The sequence below is a fragment of the Marmota flaviventris genome, chromosome 12, assembly GCF_047511675.1.
Source record: "Marmota flaviventris isolate mMarFla1 chromosome 12, mMarFla1.hap1, whole genome shotgun sequence".
Lineage (NCBI taxonomy): Eukaryota > Metazoa > Chordata > Mammalia > Rodentia > Sciuridae > Marmota > Marmota flaviventris.
In genome coordinates this window covers 17,845,492-17,869,953 of record NC_092509.1, presented here as the reverse complement: position 1 = coordinate 17,869,953, position 24,462 = coordinate 17,845,492, and the positions used below count along the sequence as shown (strand labels likewise).

Below are 24,462 nucleotides of genomic sequence, written 5' to 3'. Positions count from 1 at the left end.
TACAGCCACATCACTCTCCCTGGGCCTCACTGTCCCCATCTAAACATCATGGGGCTTGCTTCTGAGTCTCTTAGATTTCCAGCCCTTCCCTGTATGCCACGGCAACCCTCTGCTGACCACTCTGGTTCTGCCCCCTGAGGGCCCAGGGAGCAGCCCACAGGTGAGAGGAGCCACAGAGGTGCATCCAAGGTAGGAGGAAGGCAGAGGAAATGAAGAGGGACAGAGAGGTGGACAGAGGTTCAGATGCCCAACATGTGCCTTTCTATGTGTGTATGCAGACCTGAGGCTGCAGAAGAGTATTTAAAAGCAGGGAAGTTTATGGCTCTCTGACCCAGCAGGTACTTACACTGAAACACTGCTTGCAGGTTTGTGTATTTCTCCGCTGCGAAATGCATTGCTTTGGCATCTTTAAGACCCATTATTCTCCGTGATTACCACCTGTGAGCTGGCAAGGAGCAGCCGTATGTTTTCCCCTCTCAGAGAAGTATCAGCAGTGAGAACACAGAATCAAACCTCTCTACCTTTTTAATGAGCTGAGCAGCCGGCCCTTAATTTATAGCAGCTTTTTAAGCAGCTAGTGGGATATATTAGTTTTAATTTTTTTTTAAGAAACAAAAACAGCAGAATTGCTCTGCTCATAAAATCCAATCACAAGCATGCCATTCTGTGAGGGGGGAATTAATTAGCACTACTTATTACGGTTTTACTGTTATTGATTCATTCTGCTCTATCAATAATCTTAATTCACCCACAAAAACCAATCCAGTTTAACAACCTGTAAAGGGGAGTCAGGAAATCAAGTTGCCTGTTAAAATATTACTTTCCAGAGCTTTCTCATTTGAGCTTAGCTTTTCTATCTATAAGCGCAGTCCCTGAATTGCTGGCCCCTGGAACTCCCCGTTGGTGGTGTTAGACACCCTTGAAAATCTCCCTCTAATCCTCTTCTTCTCACTCTGCCTACATTGGTCCCACATATCTTGCGCCAGGTGACTGAAACTCCCTTACAATGCTGGATTGTGTCTCTGCAGTTCAAATACTGAAGCTCAACCCCCAGCTCTGCCCCCAAGAATTGAACTGGGTAAAAGGGGTGGACCACCAATGGGTGGTCACCAGTATGACTGGTGACCCTGTAAGAAGAGGAGATTAGGACACAGATACACAATGAGGGACAATCGTTTGAAGACACAGGGAGAAGGCAGCCAAAGAGAGAGGCTTTAGGTGAATCAACCCTGTCCACACTTTGTTCTTGGACTGAGACAATAGCTTCCTGCTGTCTGAACTACCTGGTCTGTGGTGCCAGTTGCTGCCACCCGACTTGACAGACACACGTTCCATCCTCTTGTTTCCAGTCTCTTCCCAATCCATTAGCTCTTTCCTATAAACCCCACATGTCACAGTGTCCCCTCCCACTACAGAGCACCAGGTTTCTCTGCCTGGGACTTAAAGCCCTTTTATCAACAGGATGCCCATGACCCCTCATTATCCATCCATGTGCTCTCCCAATGCACCCTAATAGGAGGCTTTCTCCACTCCACGGATCTGCAGGGGGCCTCCTCCTTTCTGCATCTCCCTCCAGGCCTGCAGAGGTTTCTCAGGCCACCCAGCAAAAGGCTGCATTGGGAGGTGGAGGAAAGAGCCTCCTTCTGGAAGTCTGGAGGCTTGGAACTGGCTAAGAGGCTGGGCTTCTCCTGTCAGTCTGTACAAGAGTTGTGAACATCCCTGAGGTTTCCCAGGGAAGTGTTCTCTAGACCACAGAACATACTAGAAGGAAGTCTGCCTGAGTAGAAGGAGGTGGGGAGCAAGGCCTTGACCCCACACTCCCTGACTTCCCACCTAGAAGATGCCCTTCTATCCAGCCTCTACCATGCACCTCTGAGCCCCAGCTTAACAGATGCTGCTGAATCCTGCAGCCCATACTTACCTGCTTGGAGTGTCAGTTGTGATCAATATCATATGGCTCATATCATAAGGTCTTCTTGTGCTTTATATGGGTGGGTCTTGCTTTTCTGGCCAGATAGCCCCAGTACTTCTGAAGGGCAGAAGCTGAGCCTCTTGCCCTCATCCTATTTGGAGGGTGCTGCCACCTACACCAATCTCCTAGGACAATGACTATCTCCAAGTGCAAGCCACCCCGTGGCCCTCTCCTGGCTTGGCTGCCAAATAGTCCAGGTGGCTGCTAAAATGTGTTCCCTTTGAAAAAAGGGGCTTCATCTCCTAGAACCAGAGGCAGCTCAGTCACACCCTTTGGAAGCTCATAAAACAATCATGGTTGTAATTCCTTGTGTGCACATTTTGTTTCTTTTCAAAAGCTCCTTCAACTACAAGACATTTTGATCCTTTGAAAAAAGCCAGGTCCATCAGGGAGCTATTATCATCATTGTTTTATGGAGTAATCCCAAAGGCTAAGCAACTTAGTTCATGACAGAATGAGGATGAGCATCCAAGCATCTCCTTTTCCTGTTGAACGGGCTTTCCACACCGTCTGTTGCTGCCCTTTATCACCTGTCAGAAGGAGCCATCTATGGTGGCTACAGGGCAGCAGGAGGGCCAGCGTGGCTCAACATTCTGAATGGAGTCCATCCAGACCGAAACACAGTCTTCAGAGAGCTAAGAGCAGCCCAGCACCCCTCAGTCGCAGGCCTCAGGCCTTGGCATCACACCCAATGGATAACCAGGCCATGGAGCCTGCTGTGTCCAAGACCATAAGTAACAAGAACTTCAGGCATTTTCTTCTCAGTCTCCAGAGGGACCACTGAGCTTTTTTCCTCCTGTGCTTATGGAAGTGATCCAAGGGGGACTGGGGCCTAGAAAGGGCAGGAAGAGGAGGAGGGAGAGCTGAATGCAGGGACCCCGCCTAGGAAAGGGAGGCAGGAGGGAGGCGGCCCACACTCTGATTCAGAGATGCTCATTTCTCTCTCATTGCCATCTTCTTTAGGACACGGACCTAAGGGAGTGGAATGGCTGCTGGAAAAGAGTAGGGCCCAGGTGGGCACCCTTCAGGGAATGTCTGCACTTTCTCATGTACTTTAGCTGCTCAGGTTCCCACTCCATGCTGAGCATGAGCCAGTTTTATTCCCAGGAAACAGCTGAGGTAGGGCTTGGTCTTCAGCATTTGCAACATGAGATGGCTGCTCTGCCAGGCTGACTTGGAATGTCCTTCTGGAGCCTAAGATCTCTGATTCCAAGGCTTGCTGAGCCCCTCCTCCTCTACTCTGTGACAGGGATGGGCCCACCCAGACAAGCTATGTGGAGCACCTGACTATTTCCAAGCGAGCATTTGCAGAAAAACCCTTTCAAGTCTAAAGCCCTATTTCCCAGATCCACCACATGGAGGGTACTTGCGGCTTGAGCCGACTCTGACAGTAGCAGGGACCCTGTGTCCACAGTAAGTGAGATTTCTGGGCCACAAAAGTCAAAAAAGATTACTATTGTATGAAGGCAGCCAAGACCTTTAAACCAGGCAGAGAACAGAGACACACAAGCCAGAGGCGGATGTGTGAGTCACCAAGGGAAGGAAAGACATGGACGTGCACAGATGAACAGTTAGGAGCACACAGGGCCCACAAACACTTTGTCAGCACTCAGCACAGCAGAGAGGGTGTCCTGGCAAGGCTGTGCGTGGACCCTGTCACCCCAGGCCTGGGGAGCAGCCCCCTTCCTGGGAAGACTCAGGCTTGAGACGTGCTCTAAGTCCTCCTTCCAATCCCTCCTGCCCTCCTTGGGTTCCAGAGGAGGTGGGGTAAGAAGTGAGACAGGGACTCTCTGTCCTCCCACACTGAGCAAGGAAAAGGGGTGGCTCATGATGGGTGCAGGCTTGGCCAGCCATGGAAACAGCACTAAGTTTTGCAGGTGGTCAGGACTGCCACCTGGGATTCTGCCAGTGAAGAGCTGGTCAAACAGAGAGAGAGGAGGTGCCATGCTATAGCCTGAGGCTGCTCTGGTGGCTGAGCTATGAAACATATTCTGAGAAGCTTCCTGAACACACAGGAAGGAGACAGTCACCATGGCTAAGTCTCCCTCGAGCCACTGCCAAGGTCCCAAGATTAGTCTACTCTTCTGATGGACCAATTATGGCTTCCTGTCCAAACTGGAGGGCCCCAGAGGTTTGGGGGCTGCTGTGAGTCACCCCACAAACTATAGTATGGTTTCTTAGCCAGTGACCAGAGCAGGATAGATTTCTGAGTCCTTCTGGTCCCCATACCACTGCCCTCGGAGCTTCTCAGGAGATGCTGCCTGCCCCACCACATCTGCAATCCCAGATCACTTTCAGCAGAAAAACACCTGAATCCCAGGGGCAGCCTCGCTCTGAACAACTCCTCATCATTTCTCTGTTTTACTTCCTAAATTTATAAAAAGAAAAAAAGCACAGAAAGCACACACAACTGAAATGAATTATACTATTATCAGCAAGCACTATGCAAATATTTTCATGAAACGGTAAACAAAACCTGTCCAACAGGCTTTCTTTTAAAAAGTAAAAAATAGATCAAAAGTTGCACCTCTGAAAGTATACTATTTTATTTGAGCAATGGATCATTATACACAGTAGGTCTGTGGCCAAGTACGAACTTCCCTTGCTGAATGAGAAGATATCCCAAGGCAAGCTCCTCACGGGAGCAGAGTTAAGGCATGTTCTTTCTTTGAAATGTACCTTAATTGGGGGCTCCTATGAATTTATTCTTAGAAACAGGGATATTTTCACATCACTCAATACCTATGTCTTGGGAGAAATAAATGGAATTAATTTAATTCCATTAAGTTAAGAAGACCCTGTAATACATTTCCTCTGGGAGGTAGATTTCCCACCCCAAACTCAGAGTTATTTGTTCTATATTATGTAACTAGAATCATCTTGACATTAATTGTTTTAATTAGATGATCAAAGTAGCTCAGCTGAAATTTCCAAAAGAGGGTCCAACTCCTACAGAAAAGTTTCAGGACATCTTAGAGAGGGTTGCCATCTCTGTGTTCTCATGCTTCAACTAAGTAACCCACACACTGGCCTTGACATCTGCTCCCCTATCCTCCTGGCTGGGACTTGCACCTCTTATCTCCCCATCAAAATTCCCAACTCCTTTCCTGTGGTCCTTCTTTTCTGGTTCACGTACCAAAGAGCTACCCCAGTGAGTAGAGTTTATAGGTGAGAATGGCTGATATAATAGGCCAACGCTGTCCAAGGCAAAACGTCTGTCTGTCTGCAGGGGCTTTTACCAAGATTTTTTACAATCTCATCCTCTAAATATCAGGCTGGAGAAAGACGAGGATGAAGAGGCTGTTCCTAACCTGTGCAGGGAGCATGTCTGTCTTACTCCACCCTTTGCCTCTCAGTGAAGAGTCCACTAAACACCTGCTATGTGTGACTCACTATTCTAGATGCTGGAGGAATTGAAGATCAATCATTTTGATCAGGCCCAAATGGTAACAGTCCAAAGGGAAAGAAGAGATAGCTAAATAAATAAGCATTTTTAATACATTTTACCAAATGTCAGTCTCTAACTAAAACCTGACTTAAGTTTACCAGTACTCAAATATCTTTAAATGAGGATGTACTCAACTTCAAAAAAAAAATGAAAAAAATGAAACCTCACAAATGGTTATGTATAGCAACATGCAATTAAAATTTTCTAAATCACACTGAAGTTTAATGGCTATTTAAAAATATGCACATTTATGTACACATAGGACCTGTTTTTGCTCCTAAAAGCCAATCTATATTATTTTCATGCACAGAAAAGACTGTTTCTTCCAGAAGGAAGTTCTCAGTGATGATTTAGTAATTTATTCAAGGAAAACCACAATGACAAATGATGTCAATTATTCTGAGTTTCCTTTTCGATTTAAATAATAATTGTCAATATCCTCAGGCAGTATGGAAATGTAGGGATAAAAAGCAAGAAGCCCCAAATTTTGTTTTCTTTTAAAAAGTCATGTGCAAAATGTATTGCACATAATATCTTATAATAATTTGAGCAATATTCCATTTTGAGAAAAAAAATGATGTTTTAGAAAATAATTTCTCTGTGTCTAGAGTACTAAGGTAAAAGATGATCAGATTTATAGGCAATTAAACCCTTAACTGATTTGAAGATATGGCAAATGGATACATCTAATTTCTAAAGAGGAGACAGGTGCTAAGGTAAAAAATACTTATTTCCTAAGGCTTCCTCCTCTGCAGCTCATCAGAATGGAATTTAAGAATAAAATTAGAAACTGAAAAATAGACTGCATAAGAACCCAGGGGCAACCTTTGTTGACCTCATTATGTGTTGTAGATGTTGGGTATCAGCCACACTCCCATGGGAGATGGAAAGACTGTGGTTCCCCAGCAACGCAGACTCCCAAGCTCCCCTTCTGCAGGCAAGGGTTGTGGTAGATGCTGTGTATGGGGTGCCCTGCACCAGGCAAGAATCCATGAACAACCGCTGCTGGGATTTCAAACAGGTTACTACACAAATCCCATGGCAAGCCTTCCCTCTGTGCCTGTCAGTCTCTCTCTGTCTCCGTTTGTCTCTGTGTCTGTCTGTCTTTGTCTGCCTCTCTCTGTATCTGTGTCTCTGTCACTCATATCTGTCTCTGTTTCTGTCACTGTTTCTGTGTCTCTCTGTCTTTCTCTCTCTCACTGCATGTCTCTGTCTTCAGCTTGTACCTGTGCCTGTTTCTCTCTCTCCTCTTTCTCTTTTTCTCTCTTTCCCTTTCACCTTCTCCCCTCTCCTTCCATCTGACCTCTCTCCTATCTCAAGTCCTTCCAGGTCATCATATAAATCATAACTTGCTCATTTGAAGGAATGAAAGTATCCCCAGTGACCCACGGTAAACAAGGGATCCTACCATGTGTGTTTTGTTCATCAATAAAAAGTTAAATCATTTTAAATTCAAAAGTCAGCATTTCAGGAGGCGGGGCCAGCATCCATCAATCAAATGCACTTTTGCTTCAGCGACCTTGAGTGTGCTTCCAAACAGAGAAGGACAACATGGGTACCTCCATATAGAGGTCTAGAGCTGCCTTACCTCCTCCTTCCCTCCTGCCTTTCTTCCCTCCCTCCCTCCTTCCTTCTGCCCTCCCTTCTTCCTTCTTTCCTTCCTTCCTTCTCAGTTTTTAAACCAATTTTCTTAGCAAATGACCTTCTACTGATACCATAGACATCTGGGATAAACTGCAAATGACCTCCTGCAGATCGGCAATTAGGGCTGTTTTTCTCTGTCACTGGTGCCTTGTCCCCTCCCTTCCTCACACCCCAGGGAGTGTCTCCTAAAGGTTGTCTGGTCCTTCTAGAACTGTGCCCCCCACAGTCAAATCGAGCCACTCCCCTGGACTGTGGAGGCCAGGCCCATGCCTTCTGCAGTGTGTCTCCTCTGGGGCACAGGGCTCCTGTGAGCAGTCACAGTTACCTGGGGCAGTTGGCAAGTACTTGTCTCTTGCTGGTCACTGAGATGTTGTCATTTCTCTTCTTCCTTCTTTGTCACTCTTCCAGCTGTGGTTCTTGTTAACTGTTCAAATTCCCTGTAAACTCAGGGACTATCACAATGCCTGGCTTGTGGCTTATGTCCCCCAAAAGGAAGTTGCTCTAGACAGGGAAAGACTGGGTTACCAACAGCATCTTGAGTTGCTTCTGAGAGTCCAGAGAAAAGATTTCTCCTGGATGGGAGGGGACCTGTACCATAGGTCCATTCTGCTGCTAAGAAATAGGGAAGTTTGCCTTTCTGGGACTCAGTTTCCCCATGTGAAAATGCTTAGCAAATGCGTTTGCACCCCTGCCATGCACATGACAGTCATTAGTCCTGTAGAAGAGTATGACTGTAAGGAAGAAAGGGTAACACACTCCCCCTCTGCAAGATGCTGAGCACCCACAGTGTAGTCGGGAACACCGCGAGAGATGAGGGTATCTGCAGTGCTTCTAGAAGAGTCTTGTGAGTGCTCAAACGGCTAAACATAAAATCACTGGGCATGCTAGCCTGGCCTGCAGGACAGGAATGTTAGTAGTGTTCTCTATTTCTCTCCAGAGCAGCGGTGGGTGTCGAGGAGGGACCCAATACTGGGCAGGTTGAAGTGGATCTGGAAGGAGGGTCTGCGGTTAATGCCTAGTAGATTCTGGAACAGGGACCAGGAAGGGCACCTCTGAGCAGGGAGCTGAGGTGAGATGCAAAGGCCCAAACATGGAGCCTGGCTGAACCCAGGGCAGAGACAGCCTGGCTCCACCTGTCACGTCCCATGGAAAATTCATATACCCAAGGTTCAATGATACCGAAAGAAAGGACATTGGCAGAGCACTAAGTCAGGTTCCTTAGAACAGGATTCACAAGTTGGTGGAAAATTTTCCAAAGACTGGACTGCATCATTCCACAGGCACACATGGATCTGTGAGCGAGTTTGTTTTTCTTGAGGGAGGAGCTCCAGACTTCATTTCACTATTATTCTAAGGGCCCTTCCTCCTGCCGTAACCAAAGCAATATTGATGGTCACTAAAGTTCATGTCACCTGTCAGTCCTTCACTTTCTAAAATTCTACAATTCTATATACCCCCTCTGAAGTCTAAATAGAACACAATTAAGAATTCTTACTTAAATTTTATTCCTCTGTCCCCAGGATTTTTATTCTCCTTCCTGACAGGAGTGTTTATATTTATATATCTCCACTGCTGATTTTCCTAGTGCTTTCAAGTCAATCGTAGTCACATTTTATATTCATAAAAATTACTTTAGCTAGACTTTAGAATTTAAAAGAAAGTATATTTTCTGGAAGCAAATATTTTTTATTAGTGCATTACAGTTATACATAATTTTGAAGTTCATTTTGATATAATCATGGTCTGGGAACCAGCATGGAATATATCTTACTCCACTTGAGTCCCCCAGTAATCTTCCTTTCCCTCCCTCACTCCTCCTTCCTCCATCCCTTCCTCTACTCGACTGGTCTTCCTTCTCTTTATTTATAGTTTCATTTAACTAGAGCCTTATAGATATATCTAAAGGTGAAATTCACCTGTGGTATAATCATATATGTATATAGGATAGTTTGGTCAATTGCATCCCACTGTTCTTCCCATTTCCTGTCTCTCTTTCCTCCCCCTCAATCTGCTTCCCCTACTATAACTGATCTCTCTTCTCTTTTCACAGAATTCTGTCCCCCACTCTTCTTTCTGTTATATTCATCTAGCTGTAAGCAAATTTTAAGCAAAACCATCTACAATTAATCTACTTTAAGAATTTAGCAGTGAAAATAATTGCATAGATACATATAATGGTTATATACAAAACATAGAACAGTTATAAAGCAAACATGCAAAAGCAAATAGCATATGGCTTTCAACTTTCCGTTTAGAATGCAAATAGCCACATCTCATAAAGTGGCAATAATTTTTTAACTAATGATCAGAGTAGTGATTCCTCTGGTTGAGTCAGCCTTCTGCTATGGGGAAGTAAACATCACTGAGCCACATGACAATCTTTGTTATCCAAAAAGAACGCGATGTCTTTTCTTCCCTATAAAACCTCTCCACCAGCACTCAAACCCTGTCTATTATTTTCAAATATCTTTACTTTCTCAGGAGTACAGCTATTAAGGGAAAGTAATTAGGATTTCATGGTACCTGGTCTTCAGAGTAGCAACTTGGGGGAAAAAAATGTAGGATTGCCAAAAATGCAGAAAGGAACAGTTTCTTGGCACTCTCCTTTGAAGGAGACAAGTGACTAGAGGGATAATGTTTGTATTTTGGGTCAAAAGCTGCTATCTCTCAAGTGGGCAGGGGGCACTACCAGAAATCACATGGGGTTTGGACAGGAAGGAGGTCCACTCCTGACAGACCCAGCCACTGGCCACCATGTCTGTGGAATGAGAAAGAAAGTGTTACATGTGGTAAACCAACCCTACAAATAAGCATTGAATATTTTCAGTGAGACACATATAGAGGATTGCTTTGTTCTTACTGGGCCAACCTCAACCTAGAGGAGAAATAGCTTTCACAGCAGTACTAAGACCCTCATCTATCATTCATGGGTTGGCCTACAGGAAGAGGTCCGAGACCATGGCCTCACTCTCTTGCAATGAGTCACACAGAGGGAGATCTGCAGGGGAGGCTTGAGGAACTGGGGATCTCATGATTTATTAGATGAGCAATTCAGGCTGGCCTTGGGAAGAGGAAACTTCCTGTTTTTCCCTTTGCCTTAGATACCAAAACAATTTGCTTAAATCGATGGATTTTAGCCTGCATTCACTCAGTAGGATGCCTCATCTAAATAGATTTTCATGTAAAAACCAAATATTTATTAAAAAAAAAAAAAGACAAACCCAGCTCTTCTATAATTAGAAGGTGGGAGCATCTCTGAGAAGTCATTGATCTCCAGCAAAGAAAGCAGAACTGTAGTTCGTTACTTTTTTTATTGTTTTCTGTGCTTTCAACCTGTCGTTATTTCCCACTTCAAAATGACAAGAACTGTCAAATCTATAAAGAATCCTATGGAATTTCTTAAAATTCCTAAAATCATTTGGATTCTGCCCAAGGGAACAAGGAAAGTAGCTATGTGTGACTTTGGTTCTCCTGGTGTCGTCCCCAACACTGCCAGTGACCTTGCAGGAGCCCCCTCCAGGCTCCCTGGGCCCTTCTGTCAAAATCCAGGCTAGAATCTACTAGAGAGCATTTGGATTCCCAGTGACAGGTTAGCGAAGCACACTTGCCATACTCCCTTAGGGAATTTGTGTGTTAGGACAGGCCAAGGGCAGAAGAAGAGTCTTCCTGTCCCTGGGACCCAGGCCTCTCCACTGTGGACCTGGCCTCTAGGGGACTCTCGGGGATCACTTACAGAATCCCAGGACGTGTTTTGACTTCACGATATATACCAGCATTTCAGGAGCACTGGTACATTATTAGGAACAGGTTGAATAGGAGAGAAAAAAAAAAGAATTCACTCTGTCCCCTTCCTTCCTTCCATGCCACAATGATGTGTGTTTCTATAGAGGGCAATGGAGTCCTTGGTGGGGACAAATGGAGGTTTGGCATTTATCTCTGGAGACTTTATCTTTCCCATCTGACTTTGGATAATACATGCGGCTCAAGTGTCTCTGTGTTTTAAGGTCACCCGTGAAGAGGGGCCGAGTGTTTCGTTACTGGGAATGCTGGCAACAGTTACATCCAATGTTTAGCAGATACACGTGTGCTGGGCATTGAGTTCAAGTGTGAACAAGATGACAAAGTATTAATTATTATCAAACTTATATTTTAGTGGGGTAAATTAGGTAATAAATATATATTGTGTTAAGAAGTAAAAGTGGCTTTGAAACAAAATTGAGTGAGATATGTGCTGACCACTGACCAGGAAAGGTTCAGATGTGAGTTTAGTTAGGGTCCTGGGTGGGGCCTCTCTGAGAAGATAGTGCATGATCACAACCTGAATGATGGGAGGTGGAACCATGGGGTTTCGGTAGCAAGAGGCGCCAGGCAGCTCACAACTTCACTCTACATCTGTGGGTGCCTGGAAGCCAAGTTCACTGCCAGGTCTGGTGGTGAAGTTGGTGAGGCTGAGACCTGAGCTGTGGTTTCGAGTTGGCCCCTCCATGTGGCTTGGGCTTCCTTAGAATATGGCAGTTTGTTTGCAGGGTGACACAAGACAGTGAGCACCAGGTGGGGGTCAAAACAGCTGTACAACCCAGCCCGGGGCTTGGCAGTACACGTCCGCACTGCAGCCCATTCTGTTTGCAAGTGCAAACAGCCCATTCTGGAAAAGACCTGCCAGGTTCTCGGAGAGAGAAGTTGGACCCCCAGCTCTTGATGGTGTGTGGTGAGGATTTGGAGGAGAACGTGGAGCTGGAAATGCTGCCGCGCTCTTCTTGAAAGACATCATCCACAAATACTCACCACAAACTATGTGGACAAGAGAAGATGGTGTTCTAGACAAGGTGTGAGGTGACAGGAAGGGATAAGTTTGGGAGCAGCTCTCTGGGAAAGAACTGACAGGAGGGAATAAAGGAGAAATTGAGGGTGACTGGAACCCCTAATTACTGTCAGGGAAAGACTACAAAGGGGAAGATTCTAAAATCAACATCCTCAGTAGCCGAATTGAGTATTGAATAGGCAGTACTTACATGATCTAGGAATCAGGGAAGGTTAAAACCTCCATGGAGTCTATCCATGGAGATAAAAACTTAGCAGTGGACAATACTCAAAATTCTATATAAAATTTAAAACCACACAACTGATGAGGTCATCTAAGAAACCAGTGTTGGGAAAGAAGAGCAGAGAGCTCAGGTCTGCTATGAGACTCAGCAGTCCACATCTGGGGAGACAGAGAAGAGAAGAAGGATCCATCCCAGGAGACCAGAGGGAACAGCCAGGGAGAGAGAAGGAAAGCCAAGAGAGCAGTTTCTGGAAGCAGGGAGAAGCAGGTGCTTCAGGAAGGGAATGCCAAATGGCTGCTAAATTTCCAGAATGATGAAGTCTTGGGTAGGATGGTTGGGGGGAAAAAATCTCATCAGATTTTGTTCAGTAAAGAATGGAAGGAAATGAATTCTTCAAAATTTTACAGAATTCGGTAGCAGGAAAATCTGTGAGATCAAGGAAGTCATCTGTGAACTTTGGATGGGAAGTTTTACATTCATAGAGTTTTCTAGTAAAAAATAAAAGCTGATGATGCCAGAGCAAGAAGGTATGAAAGGAAGAGAAAGCCTAGAGGTGATGAGAAAGGACAGGAGGCAGCATCCACATACAGGGAGTGGGCTTAGGGTGGAGTCCTAGGGGGCGAAGGCTCTCCCAGGGTTTCACAGCAGAGGTTGAGGGTGGATGCAGCTGCAGGTGTGGGAGGATGCTGATGTTCTCCCAATAAAATTTTTAAAAAGCATTAATAAGAGCTAAGAATGAGGAAGACAAGGAGATGTGAATGGAGAGAGGAGAAATTGTAAAAATAGTTCTTCCAAAAAATGGGATTATGGTTGGATGGATGAGAAGCATGAGGAGCTGCTTGAGGCTCATGCTGTGAATTGTAGGTGGCACCAGCTGGCAACGTTCGCTGCTTCTGTCCAGTCACATTTCAAATGCTCAGGTGCAGACCTGAAATGGGCTGTGAGTTGGAGCCAACCAAGGCTGGGGTCACTCCAAGGCTGGGGTTGTTCCAGGTGAGCATTATGGAGGAGCAGAGCAGCTAGGGGGTTGGGAATCCAGAGTGAGTTCTGAACAGACACCAACAGACAGGTGGCCACAGAGGAAGGACAGTAGGCCCAGCGGATGGGGGATGGGATGCAGAGGGAATCGTTGAAGCCAATAGTATAAAAAATAAAGAGGTGAAATTTGGAAAGTGGGATGCCTAAAACTGAGGTTTTAAAGGAGAGAGGTTCAGGGGAATGATCATGGGAAAAGACTAGCAAAGAAAGATGAAGGACAAATTTCTGGAGGTAAAAATGTTATAAAGGAAAGATCAATTATTACCTTCATGAATATTGAGATCACCAAAAATAAGGATAGGGATGGAGGTAACTGGAGGCAATGTTCCAGGTGCCACAATCTTTTACCCATAGAAAGGAAATGTACAGAAATTCTTAGACAGAGAGCTGCTGTCTGAGGGCAAGGGCCTCCAAAGAGCAGGGGTTGTAGTTAGAGGGTGGAAGGGCTGAGGGAATTCAATTCTGGGCATGGTTGTGTTCCAGAACAACTTTGTTCACAAATACAGGAGAGAGCACAGGTCTTCAGGTTCCAGTTCACAGATGGCTGGTTACAGGATTCAAATATGGTCTGTCAATCGTTAGCATCACAGCATCACAGTCACCTGGGAACTTGACAGAAACACAAATTCCTGGACCCACTCCAGATATTGAATCAAGATCATCACTGATGAGATCTCAGATTATTTGAATTCACAGTGAAGTTTGGGAAGCACCAGTAGAGAATGGGTGAAGAAATACTTAGAGAAAATGTTGAAGTTGGAATGCTTTGGGGACCAGACTTTGGGATCAGCCTCCGACAAGACTGAGAATCTCTTCATCCGCAAAAGTGAAAACATAAATCCAAAGATCCTAAACAGTGCATGTTGCCACTTCTCTTTTATAAAACACTCTCAAGAAAAGGGTGTGTTCCCTTTTACAGAAACCTTCTGGAGAAATGGTGAAGAGGAGGGTTTCTTTGTAGATGTTCCTTGTAGGCTGAGAGCAGGACCAGCCCTGTTACCCTGAGGCCACTCCATTTGCTTCCTCTGCTAAAGTTGAGCCACAGGACCTTTCTCTCTCTCTCTCTCTCTCTCTCTCTCTCTCTCTCTCTCTCTCTCTCTCTCTCTCTCATCCTGTGAATTAATCATATTAAATGCTATAGAGACAATCAAAGGATTTGGGATCCTCTGAGAGTTGCTAATCTAGAATATAAAACACAGACAAGGAAAAGGAGCAAGTTCCAATTTTAATTACCTTCCATTATTTCATTAATGTGCACAACATACTTGATTTTACAAAACTGTAAATTTCGCCTTTGAGTCCTAGCATATTTAAAATGGGGTCTCAGTTTCTTAATCAAGCCCATTTGCCATCCTGTACTTCTGACAAGTGCACACTCACTCATCTTTTCTAGAGACAAGCATCTCATTCATTTCAAGAATTCACAGATGACAGGTTCCCTAAAATATTATTAGCCCCCACTATTGTTAAGAGGGATAATTAAGCTACCAATTTTATTAAAATAAACCTCCCTTTAGTTTTGTTATATAGAAGTTATTTTCGAAGCAAGATGCAAGACAGACTTAGAAACACATGTTGCTTCAAATTTGAGAAGGTTTATGGAGCACTCAGAGAGAGTTAAGCACCATTGGGTGTTATGGAGAACAATGTTCTGAAGCCACTTTCTATGTTGGGGGAGAAAGTGGGACCTGCTAGAGCAAGTAGAGCCTAGAATTGGAGGAATGGCCATCAATGGAAAGACAGTGAAGGGCAGGAAAGAGGTTCTCAGCTTGTATTTCCAAAATGAAGTTTTAATTTCTGCTATATATCAGGAAAGAGAAAAAACATTGATGGTTCCATCAGGATCCAACCAGGAACAAAATTTCTGGGTGTTCAGATGAGAGAGAATTGATTCCATAGCAAGGAAAGGGCTGGGACGTCCAAAGAAAACGACAAGGAAGGTAGAAGCCCCCAAATCCTCAGCTTAGAGGGAGGAGGGGAAATAGGGTATGGACTCCAGAGCCTAGGGCCACCAGTAGCGACAGACCCAGGGCACAGTCCTTTAAGACCAGAGGGATAAAGATGCATGACCTCTTGAGACCAAGCTGAGGCACCCAGGAGGGACCAGATCCTGGCTTCTGTACCCTCTCAGAGTCCCAGGGACTCAGGGCCACCTAAGAAGCTAGCAGAACCAGGCACAGGGAGAGAAGGACCCAATGTGGCAGGCTCCAAGCCAGCACAGCCTCCTATTACATCCCAAGCCACAAGTCTCCAAGGTCCCTTTGCCTATCATTCGTACAGTTTTCAAAACTCTATTGATTCTAAGTGAATACAGATTTCATTTACAAATGAGATGAGTGGGATTCGTGTTTGAGGAAGTGGGAAACGCGTGTATAGATCTGCAGCTTGTTATTTCTGCCATCGTCTCTTTGCTTAGAAGAAAAGTGTAAGTTTTTTTTCAGCCTGTGCTCCAGATACCTTTTTTATTCTTAACCTACTATGTCAGTTCTCTCAAAAGCATGTATTTTTAGGCTTCTGGATAGAAAGGACTGTGGGTTCCTCTAGGAATAACTTGTTTGAAATCAAACAGCAGAAACCAGGATGCTTCTGAACAATGTGAAGACGATGCTGCCTACTCCAGTCGATCAGAGAGTCCTCTCCCTTTGATTTCCATTTCCACAGTGGGAACTGCATACTTTGCGTGAGACCCGCTAGAATCTCCTCTCTGATTAAAGGGTCTTCTTGCTTTCCACTGAATCCTTTCTCCCATGATTAGGCCAAATGCTTTTGTGAGAAATCTGGTAACAGTTGAACTGTTGAAACCATCAGAATCCAATGTTTTTGTCGCCGGTTGCCAGTTCTCAGAAATGTGCCCATGTGCCAGAGAAGTTTGAACCGGATCCAAAATGAGTGCACCATGTAGCTTGGGAAATTTTAGCAATTAAAAGCAGCTAAAACTAAGCAATTTATGACTTACAGATGTCAATTTATGACAGAAATCACTGCATATATTGTACCAGCAAAGTGACATTTATTTGGTAATTAATGATTAAAGCAGTAATTTCCCAATGTTATTGGCCACCTGGTGTCTGATAGCATTTAGATAATGTGTGCAACACAGCTCTGTCTCACCAGGCTGTGAGGACAGGATGCATTCCTGTCAACGGAGCAGCATCTCCAACAGAGAACTCTCTACTGTGGGCTGGACTGTTCTTCCCACTCTGTTCCTGATTGTCCCCAGAGCAATTGGCACAGACCCTAAGGTTTATGTACAGTTTCTCCCTCAAAAATCTTTAAAAATGTTTACTGAATGAGCAACTAAATAATGAACTAATTAATGGTTCCATTGCATGGGAAGCAAAAACCAAAACAAATATAGAAAACGTAGGTCAATAAAAATATCTGCCTATATCACATGCATCTATACTACTCCCCCTGGAGAAAAATATCTGGCTGAACCAGGTCTGACTCAAAGGATGCTATCTGGCCTCAGAGTGGGTATAAAGCCTTTCTCTCCCTCTCATTCTTCCTCCTCTCGGCAGTTCATTGTTTTACTGAAGAAAGGTGTCCCTGATACATTGTACCTCCCTGACCAAGCACCAGGCAGAACAGCAGCCCATTTCTCGGTACTGGCCACATCTGCAGGCAGCACACCAAGCCTGGTCCTGCCATCACGGTGTGCAGGGCTGCATGCAACCCAACCTGAGCTCTCCCGACTCTGCCTCCCACCTCCCTTCACTCACCCAAGTGGATGCACCCGCAGTACATCTGCTGATCATGTCTCTGTCACGCCCCCAGGCAGTGCAGCAAGGGGACCTGGGTCTGTGTGTGCCTTGGAAACTGTGTGGCATGTAGCACAACTAGCCTCAGAGCACAGTCTCAACATGAAAGTTTCTTAACCCACAGCCTTAGCCCACCACCCTCCGCTGTGAGGGCCACCCTAGGGACTGTCTGCAATGCCACCTTTAGGGAAACATATTCCAGAGCAGCCTTTCAATCCTTTTGGCCAGTGACTTCTTAGCATAGATAAGAGTGTTTTGTGATCAGTTATGAGGCAGGAAGCTCCGGATCCCATGAGAAGTCTTCTGCCACCTTAGAAAAACTCTATCCATGGTCAGAAAAGGGTGTGCACCCACCACCCCCATGCCCTCCACTCTCAGGCTCCCTCTAGAGGCCATACCATCCCCCCAGACCATGTGCCTCAGCCCTTTCAGTGTGAGAGCTGGTCACTTGTGGCCCCTCTAGCATCCGGTCATCTATTTTGTCATCTGCTCTTCGTGGTGGGTTCCAAAAACAGGACGCTTCCCTGTCAATAGAGCAGTGTCTCCAACAGGGAACTCTGTGTTCTGGGCTGTAATCTTCTCCCCACTCTGTCCCTGAGCGTCCCCAGAGCAAATTGGCACAGACTCTGAGATTTATGTCATTTCTGCTTCAATAATCCTTACAAATGTTTGCCAAATGAGTGACTAAATAATAAATAGCTTAGCCCCAGTTTTTCCAAATTCATCTATTTGATACCTCATTTCCCAGACAAGTCCACTGCTGCCAGATCTGCAGGTCCCTTGTCAGGTTTAACCCACTCCAGGTCTTTGCTCCTCCCAGGCCTATCCTGCCCCTGAGAGAGAGAGGCTGGGAGGAAGGTTTGCAAGTGCTGACTGGATCCCCAAGGCTGGGGTATCCACAGGTTACTTCCTGAAGGGACCCTTCTTTCTCTTCTTTTACTTGTTTTATTTCTGAATTAATAGGTAAGATCTCATTGCAAAAAAGAATAGATTTTACTAATAATAGAAGTTTGTAAGATCCATGTTTGGTGATGTTGTAGACCTAAAGGCATGACTTACTAGAAATGCCAGAGCAGCCAGGGACACAGGTTGGCATAAGGACTGTGGGCACATCATGGTGTCCACTATAAGGAGGGGTGGATAGAGATGAAGGAACAGTCACTCCTTTACTTGGCTGACGTAGACTTGACTCTGACCATCATCATAGTATTCTTTTATTGACAAGTAATGAATAATCGTTTTAGGCTTTTGGATTTTCAAAAAAGAATATTTGGGTGCTTGGCCTTGTTGAAGCCTACTACCAATGAGAAAATGTATTTGACACAGACATGGCTGTTTGAATTTCACCAAAAGAACATGACCAAACAGCATTGACACTAAGAAAGAAAGAAGGTGTTGGCTTAAACAAAGTGCTTTCTCTTTAAAAATGAATGGAAGAGTGAAATCCGATCATTCATTTGTTCTTCTTCATGGTCCAACTATAGCTTTAAAATTCTATGCAACTTGCTTCCCATAACTCCCAGGTTACTGAGGCTGAGACCGCAGGAAGTGGAAATCTTGGTGAATATTGCCCTTTTCACTTTGCATATGAATGTTCTAGGTATACTTTGACTTGCAGATACCCTGCATCTGGCACCGGAAACTATCTTGACTCAGGAGGTGAAGCCTAAGATTTTCATGTTTAGCACCCTCAAAGTTCTTTGGTAAACAGAGCATCAATGTCCACATGGATTTCATTAATATGTCCTAAAGGGGAAGGCTCCTTTGAAGCAGAAACATCCATTCTGCTGACTGGGTCAATAAAGGGAAGATTATTCTATCTAGATTCCTACATATTCCATCTTTTATTTTCAAAAGTCAACTAGTGAGGGCTGGGGTTCTGGCTCAGAGGTAAAGCACTTGCCTGGCAGGCACAAGGCCCTGGGTTCAATGCCCAGCACCACAAAAGAAAAAAAGAAATCAACTAACAAAATAAATTAGTGGGAACAGAGAAAAGGGCATCCCAGAAGGACAAACGCAGAGCCCCCCAGTGGCTATGCAGGCTTCCTAGACCTGGAAAGGGTTAGAAAAGTTCCACTTCTCTGACTTAAGCTGCCAAGTACCTTCTTTCTCAAAGCAGGGGTGAGAATTCTTATGTTGGACCCTGTGTTCCATTCCTAGGGTCATCATAACTAAGTACCACAAGCTGGTGATGTAAACAATAGGAGTTTATTCTCACAGTTTTGGGGGCCAGAAATTCAATATCGAGATCATCAAGAAGTCAGCAGAACTGGTTTCTTCTCAGTCGCTTTCCTTGCCTAGTAGACAGTCATCTTCTCTCTGTGTCCTCAAATGGTCACCCTCTGTCTTTCTGTATCTAATCTCCCCTTTTGCAAGGACACCAGCCAGAGTGGACAGGAGCCCACCCTATGGCCTCCGGTCTACCGGTAAACCACCCTATCTATCTCCAAACTCTCATATCGTGAAGTCCTGGGGATTCCAACTTCAACAAATACATTGGGAAGGGGCACAGTCAGCCCATAACAGCTCTTTTCCTACTCATCCTTATATTTTAAAAATACAGTAAATTTTAATGATCTGCTCTTTTTTGCTCTGAGTTCTGTGCAAAACCATCCAGAAGTAAACCAGCAGTTCTCTTTCATCCATTTGGAAGAATGGATAACCCCTCTGTGGGCTTTCTTATCTGCATAGTCAATGTATCTGCCCAATGTGCTCCTCAATCTAAAGACCCTGTAAGCAAATTCCACAATCAAACCATGTAATTCTGAAGCCACAGGATTGCTTCAAGTACATTCCATTAAGACTGTTCCACGTGAGCCTGTGTGACTGTGACCTACCTGCAGGATACTGGGGGTGCCTGTCTTCAGATCTTAGGTAAAGAAAGGTGTCTTGGACCACATGAGCTGCTAGGTTTTAATCAACAATAGAGTGTATGCACACTTTCATCAAGTCATTCTGGAAAATGTTTTGACTCGTTCTTGGTTTTCAAAGACCTATGGTTCCTTGGAGGTTTCTAGAGCCAAGCAAAATCAGTACCATTGCATTGAATGTCTCAAAGAATGAGCTTTCTTAGAAAATAGCTGCTATTCACCATTCTCAGGCCAAAGGTACAGTAAGAAAGGCATTTCTATGGTACTTTCAGGTTAGCACTTCCAGGAAATTCAGTGAGAACAAAGCAACAAAGAGGTGCTTGAAAATTTGATCAGAAATAAGAAGAGGAAAACAAATCAAATAAAGTCATGCATTTGCTGAGTACAGAGAGAATGGGCTCCATCGTCAGCTGAGCCTGCATTAAGAAGCGTTTCTGGTGAAGCCTGCAAGGGTGGGGTGCTGGAGAAGGGGCCAGATTTTCAGACCCACTTGAAGAGAGATAAATCTTTTTGGCTCTGCTGGGTGTGTAGAATCTTTTGGTTGTTTATGTACAAGTGCTTATCTTTAAGTCTTTTCTAGACTCTTAAAAACATTATGGGACTTTTTTTATTTGTGGGGAGGGAATCTCCTCTATTATAAACTCATATTATTAAGAAAAGCTCAAGATTCCGTGGATACACACTGAAAGCAAAAGAACAGAATCAAAGACACACCTGCTATAATAAGCTCACAGAATAGAAAGGATCTCTGCCCCCCAGGACCCTCCCTCCACTCTACTGTTTCTTGGCTGAGCAACACTGTGTGCTCCCCAGGTGGGAAGAGGAAGAGGTGCCTGGGTGTGTTCTCCAACTTTGTTTTTGCTAAGTCTGCTCTGTGTTTAAACTGGGAATAAGCCCATCAGATACAAGGAAAAAGAAATACTAATTACTTCATGCCTTCCAACCCCACACTCAACACAGTGATACTTGCTTATCTTTCTACTGATAAAGTCAATTTAGCTTTTTCATCACTGTGACCAAAAGACCTAGGAAGAACAACATAGAGGAGGGAAGTTGACTTGGGGCTAACAGTCTCAGAGGTTTTGGTCCTTAGATGGCCAACTCCATAGCTCTGACCCTGAGGTAAGGCCATTGTGGTAGAAAGACATGGTAGAGAAAGAAGCTCAGGATATGGCAACCAGGAAGCAGAGAGAGCTCTGCTCACCAGAGATAAAATCTAAATTCCAAAGGCATGCCCCCAATGACCTACCTTTTCCAGCTATACCCAACCTGCCTACATTTACCACCCAGTTAATCCACTTAAGTGGATTCATGCATTGATTAGGTTAAGGCTCTCATGACCCAATGATTTCAGTTCTCAACATTCTTGCACTATTTCACACATGAGCTTTTGGGGGACACCTCATATCCCAGTGCCGCACCTCCTACAGCCATGGCCCACTTGCTTACTGTTACCACCCAGTATTCCATTCAATTTGCCAATTCATCAAATGGATTAATCCACTGATGAGGTTACAGGTCTCATCCTCTATCATCTCACCTTTGAACATAGCTACATTGGGTATCACGTTTCCAACACATGAGCTTTCTGGGAAACATTTAATATCCATATTCTAAAGGTAATCTTTCTTTTATCCTCATTTGATGAATAAGAAAACCAAGGCCCCCAGGATTGAGTAACTGAGAAAGATTTCTAAGGAAGCGGTGAAGCCTGTTGGCATTCAATCCCAAGCAGGTCTAGCTCCAGCTTCTGTATTGCTAACCCCTATCTCCTACTGTCAATTCCATGTGTAGGAATTTTAATAAAACATTTGAAATGAAAGGAAAGCATTTGGAAGAGATAAACATACCAAAAATTGGTCCATCACATGGCCTGCCAGTGACCACAGCTAGACTCATGACTTGCAGCCCTATTGGTCAGTCCTAGGTAGGTCTGTGCTGTCCAGGTCTCTGCCATCATTTTTAGATCAGTATATATCCTATAACACTCATGATGGCCAACACCTGCCATGGAACATGCTACTTCTGCACATCTTGATTTTATGGAACCCAGGCCTTTTCCCCAGGTCCTGCTTTTGACCAGTGTCATCCTTAACTCTTTGACTGTCTCCTGAGCTGCAATTGCTTTAGATTATCTTATCTGTTCTTGATATGCAATGTTCATTCCATGGTTCACTCTCTCCCCAAAACCAGCACAAGTGTGTTAGCACCTCCCTGTCCCTCCTTCCTTGGAACCTCAGCTCTCTGTCTTGCCCAGCAGTATGCTGATGAATATCCAGGGCTTATCCAGCTTTGTAGTGAGTAATCTGTCAGGGCCCTTTTAGTTGGAATGGTTATCAGGAACTCTGTAATGGGTTCTGGACCCTTTCGACCTCTCCACCATTGTTCTCACCCTTAGCCCAGCTGTGGTCTCCTAAATCATTACCTTTCTGGCTGCAAGGCAGCATTTCTACAGAGATTTTAGCTTTGGCTTTAATGGGCAGAGAGATGCTTTTAAAGGATTATGCTTTTGTCTGAGAAGGAAAACATGTAGGACACAGAGGGAAGGGAGAAGCTATGTTTTCTACAGGGACTTGGAGCAAAGCGTTGCCACTTGAGAGACCACTCATGGGTATTGAATGTGGTTCCTCACCTCCTCTGCCAAAGAACAGGACAGAAATAGACTGACAGTCCCTTCAAAATGCAAGTTGTGGGTAGTAATTGCAGAAGTGAAAAGGGAATCACCCCCTTCTTCCCAACTAGGGGAACTTCCCCACACCAGCCCCTGCCTAAGATTGGACTGGAGCATGAAGATGAAGGAGCCACCTAGATAGGAATATGGTCTGGGGCATGGAGCACTGGCCCTTGCTCCAGCTGAGACATAGCTGTAGTGGGAAGATCTTTACTCAGCAGAGCCTGGGTCACTCAAGTGCTTCAGGTGGCTGACAAGTTGTCTGTGAGGCCATTGACTTTCCTGGGGTGTCCTGTGCTTCTGCCTCTGGTGACATTAATGGTTTTCTTGTTGCTTTTAATGATGTGGAGTGTGGTCAGCATCAGCTTTCCATGGTCCCTTCCTGATGTCCACTGCACCCATTCCCATGACAAGGTGACATTCCTCAGACTGCCATGGCCACAGTACTTCCAGGGCTGGTGAGACTCCTTTCCCTGAGGAAAGGGGGAAGAAGGGGAAGAAAAATCAGTCTGAAGGAGAGAAAGTTCACACAAGATTATCAGGTTTGCTTCCCACATTAACTCATTCTGTCTCTGCATACAAGGATATCCATCCTCTCTGTCCTACTTGATCTTAATTGGGTTTTTCTATGCTTAATACCAAAGGATCTAGGGCTTATTGTTGAAAACATCTTCTAAATATCCAAATCAAATTGATTTTAGTCATTTTGAATTATCTTTAAACTTATAAAATATAGAAACGAAGCAAGAAGTAAAGCGTAGATAGATGCCCAGAATACAGACATAAATGTCAACCATATCCACCATCTTTGGTTCTGGAGTATTCCTGCAGTATAATAAATACTCTTATGAAGGATGGAGTGATGGCCATACCATCCAACATGCTCTTCAAAATGTATTGGACCCTCATAACACAGGCACATGAATTCAGGGGAAAATACCTGTGAGACCGTGGGACAGATGAGGGCTAATTTTTCCACTACCTTGTTGGAGATAATTAGAAATTGGTTTATGGAGTGTCCCAAACTTATTAGGGATCACTCAAATCCTTGCTGTAAAGTATACATGTATATAATGCACTTCATATATACACTCTGTGTGTGAGTTCATATACATTTGTGTGTGAATGCCTTGAATACATACTTCATGCATTATCTAGACTTTACATATGACTATGGTTTGGATATGGTTTGAGTGTGTTCCCTAAGGATACATGTGTTGAAATTTAATCCCTTCATAAGGTATCAAGTTAGGAACTTAATCCAGTATGGTATTTAGAACTAAAGCCTCTGAGAAGTGATTGGGTTTAGATAAGGCCACTGGTAAGACATGGAGTTAGGTTATTGGATTCTTTGTCTCACAAATTTGAGGAAGGAAATCCACAAACACAAGGATGAGATCAAAATAACAGGATTTATTAGAGTAATAGAAAGAAAGCAGAGCCCCTGAGGGGAGGGACCCCAAGAGAGGGATGCGAGCAGGGGTCTGCTGTCTAGGGCTTTTTAAAGGCGTATCTGATGGCCCAGCATAGGTATTTGGTGCCAGCATGGACCAATCAAGCTCTTCAAGCTCTGAGCTTAATAAGCCAATCAGAAGTGCACGATTTCAATCCCACATCTGCATAATTAAAAGGAGGGGTCCAACCTTGTGGTTTAACATGTCTGTCTGGGAGAGCAAGCACTTCGGGTAGGGGTCTACTTTGTGGTCAGCTGTTGCCAGGTCAGGGACAGGGTGACTGAGGAAGACTGCTGTGCTTGAAGCTGTGGGGAACAGAATCGGGTATTCTAACTCAGAAGAAGTCATGTGGTTAAAGTGGACAGGGAGCAGCAAGTCACAGGATGTCCTCAGACCCCATGTCTCCTTTCAGGTTGGCCTGTTGTCTCCTCCCCGCCTTTCCTTCTCCAAGGCCCTTACCCTGGCTGCCTATGGGAGATCTATCTTTCTGCCTCACAAACATGGAACTCCCTTGATTTGGCTGGCTTCATAAAAGAGGGGGAGAGATCAGAATAGACAC

General features: G+C 44.6%; 1 protein-coding gene across 4 annotated transcripts in view; it reads left to right on the top strand.

Moving 5' to 3' along the window:
* The window catches only part of Adarb2 (adenosine deaminase RNA specific B2 (inactive)), a 476,030-nt gene that overhangs the window by 144,436 nt on the left and 307,132 nt on the right, over window positions 1–24,462 (top strand). The gene's annotated exons all lie outside the window — the stretch shown is intronic.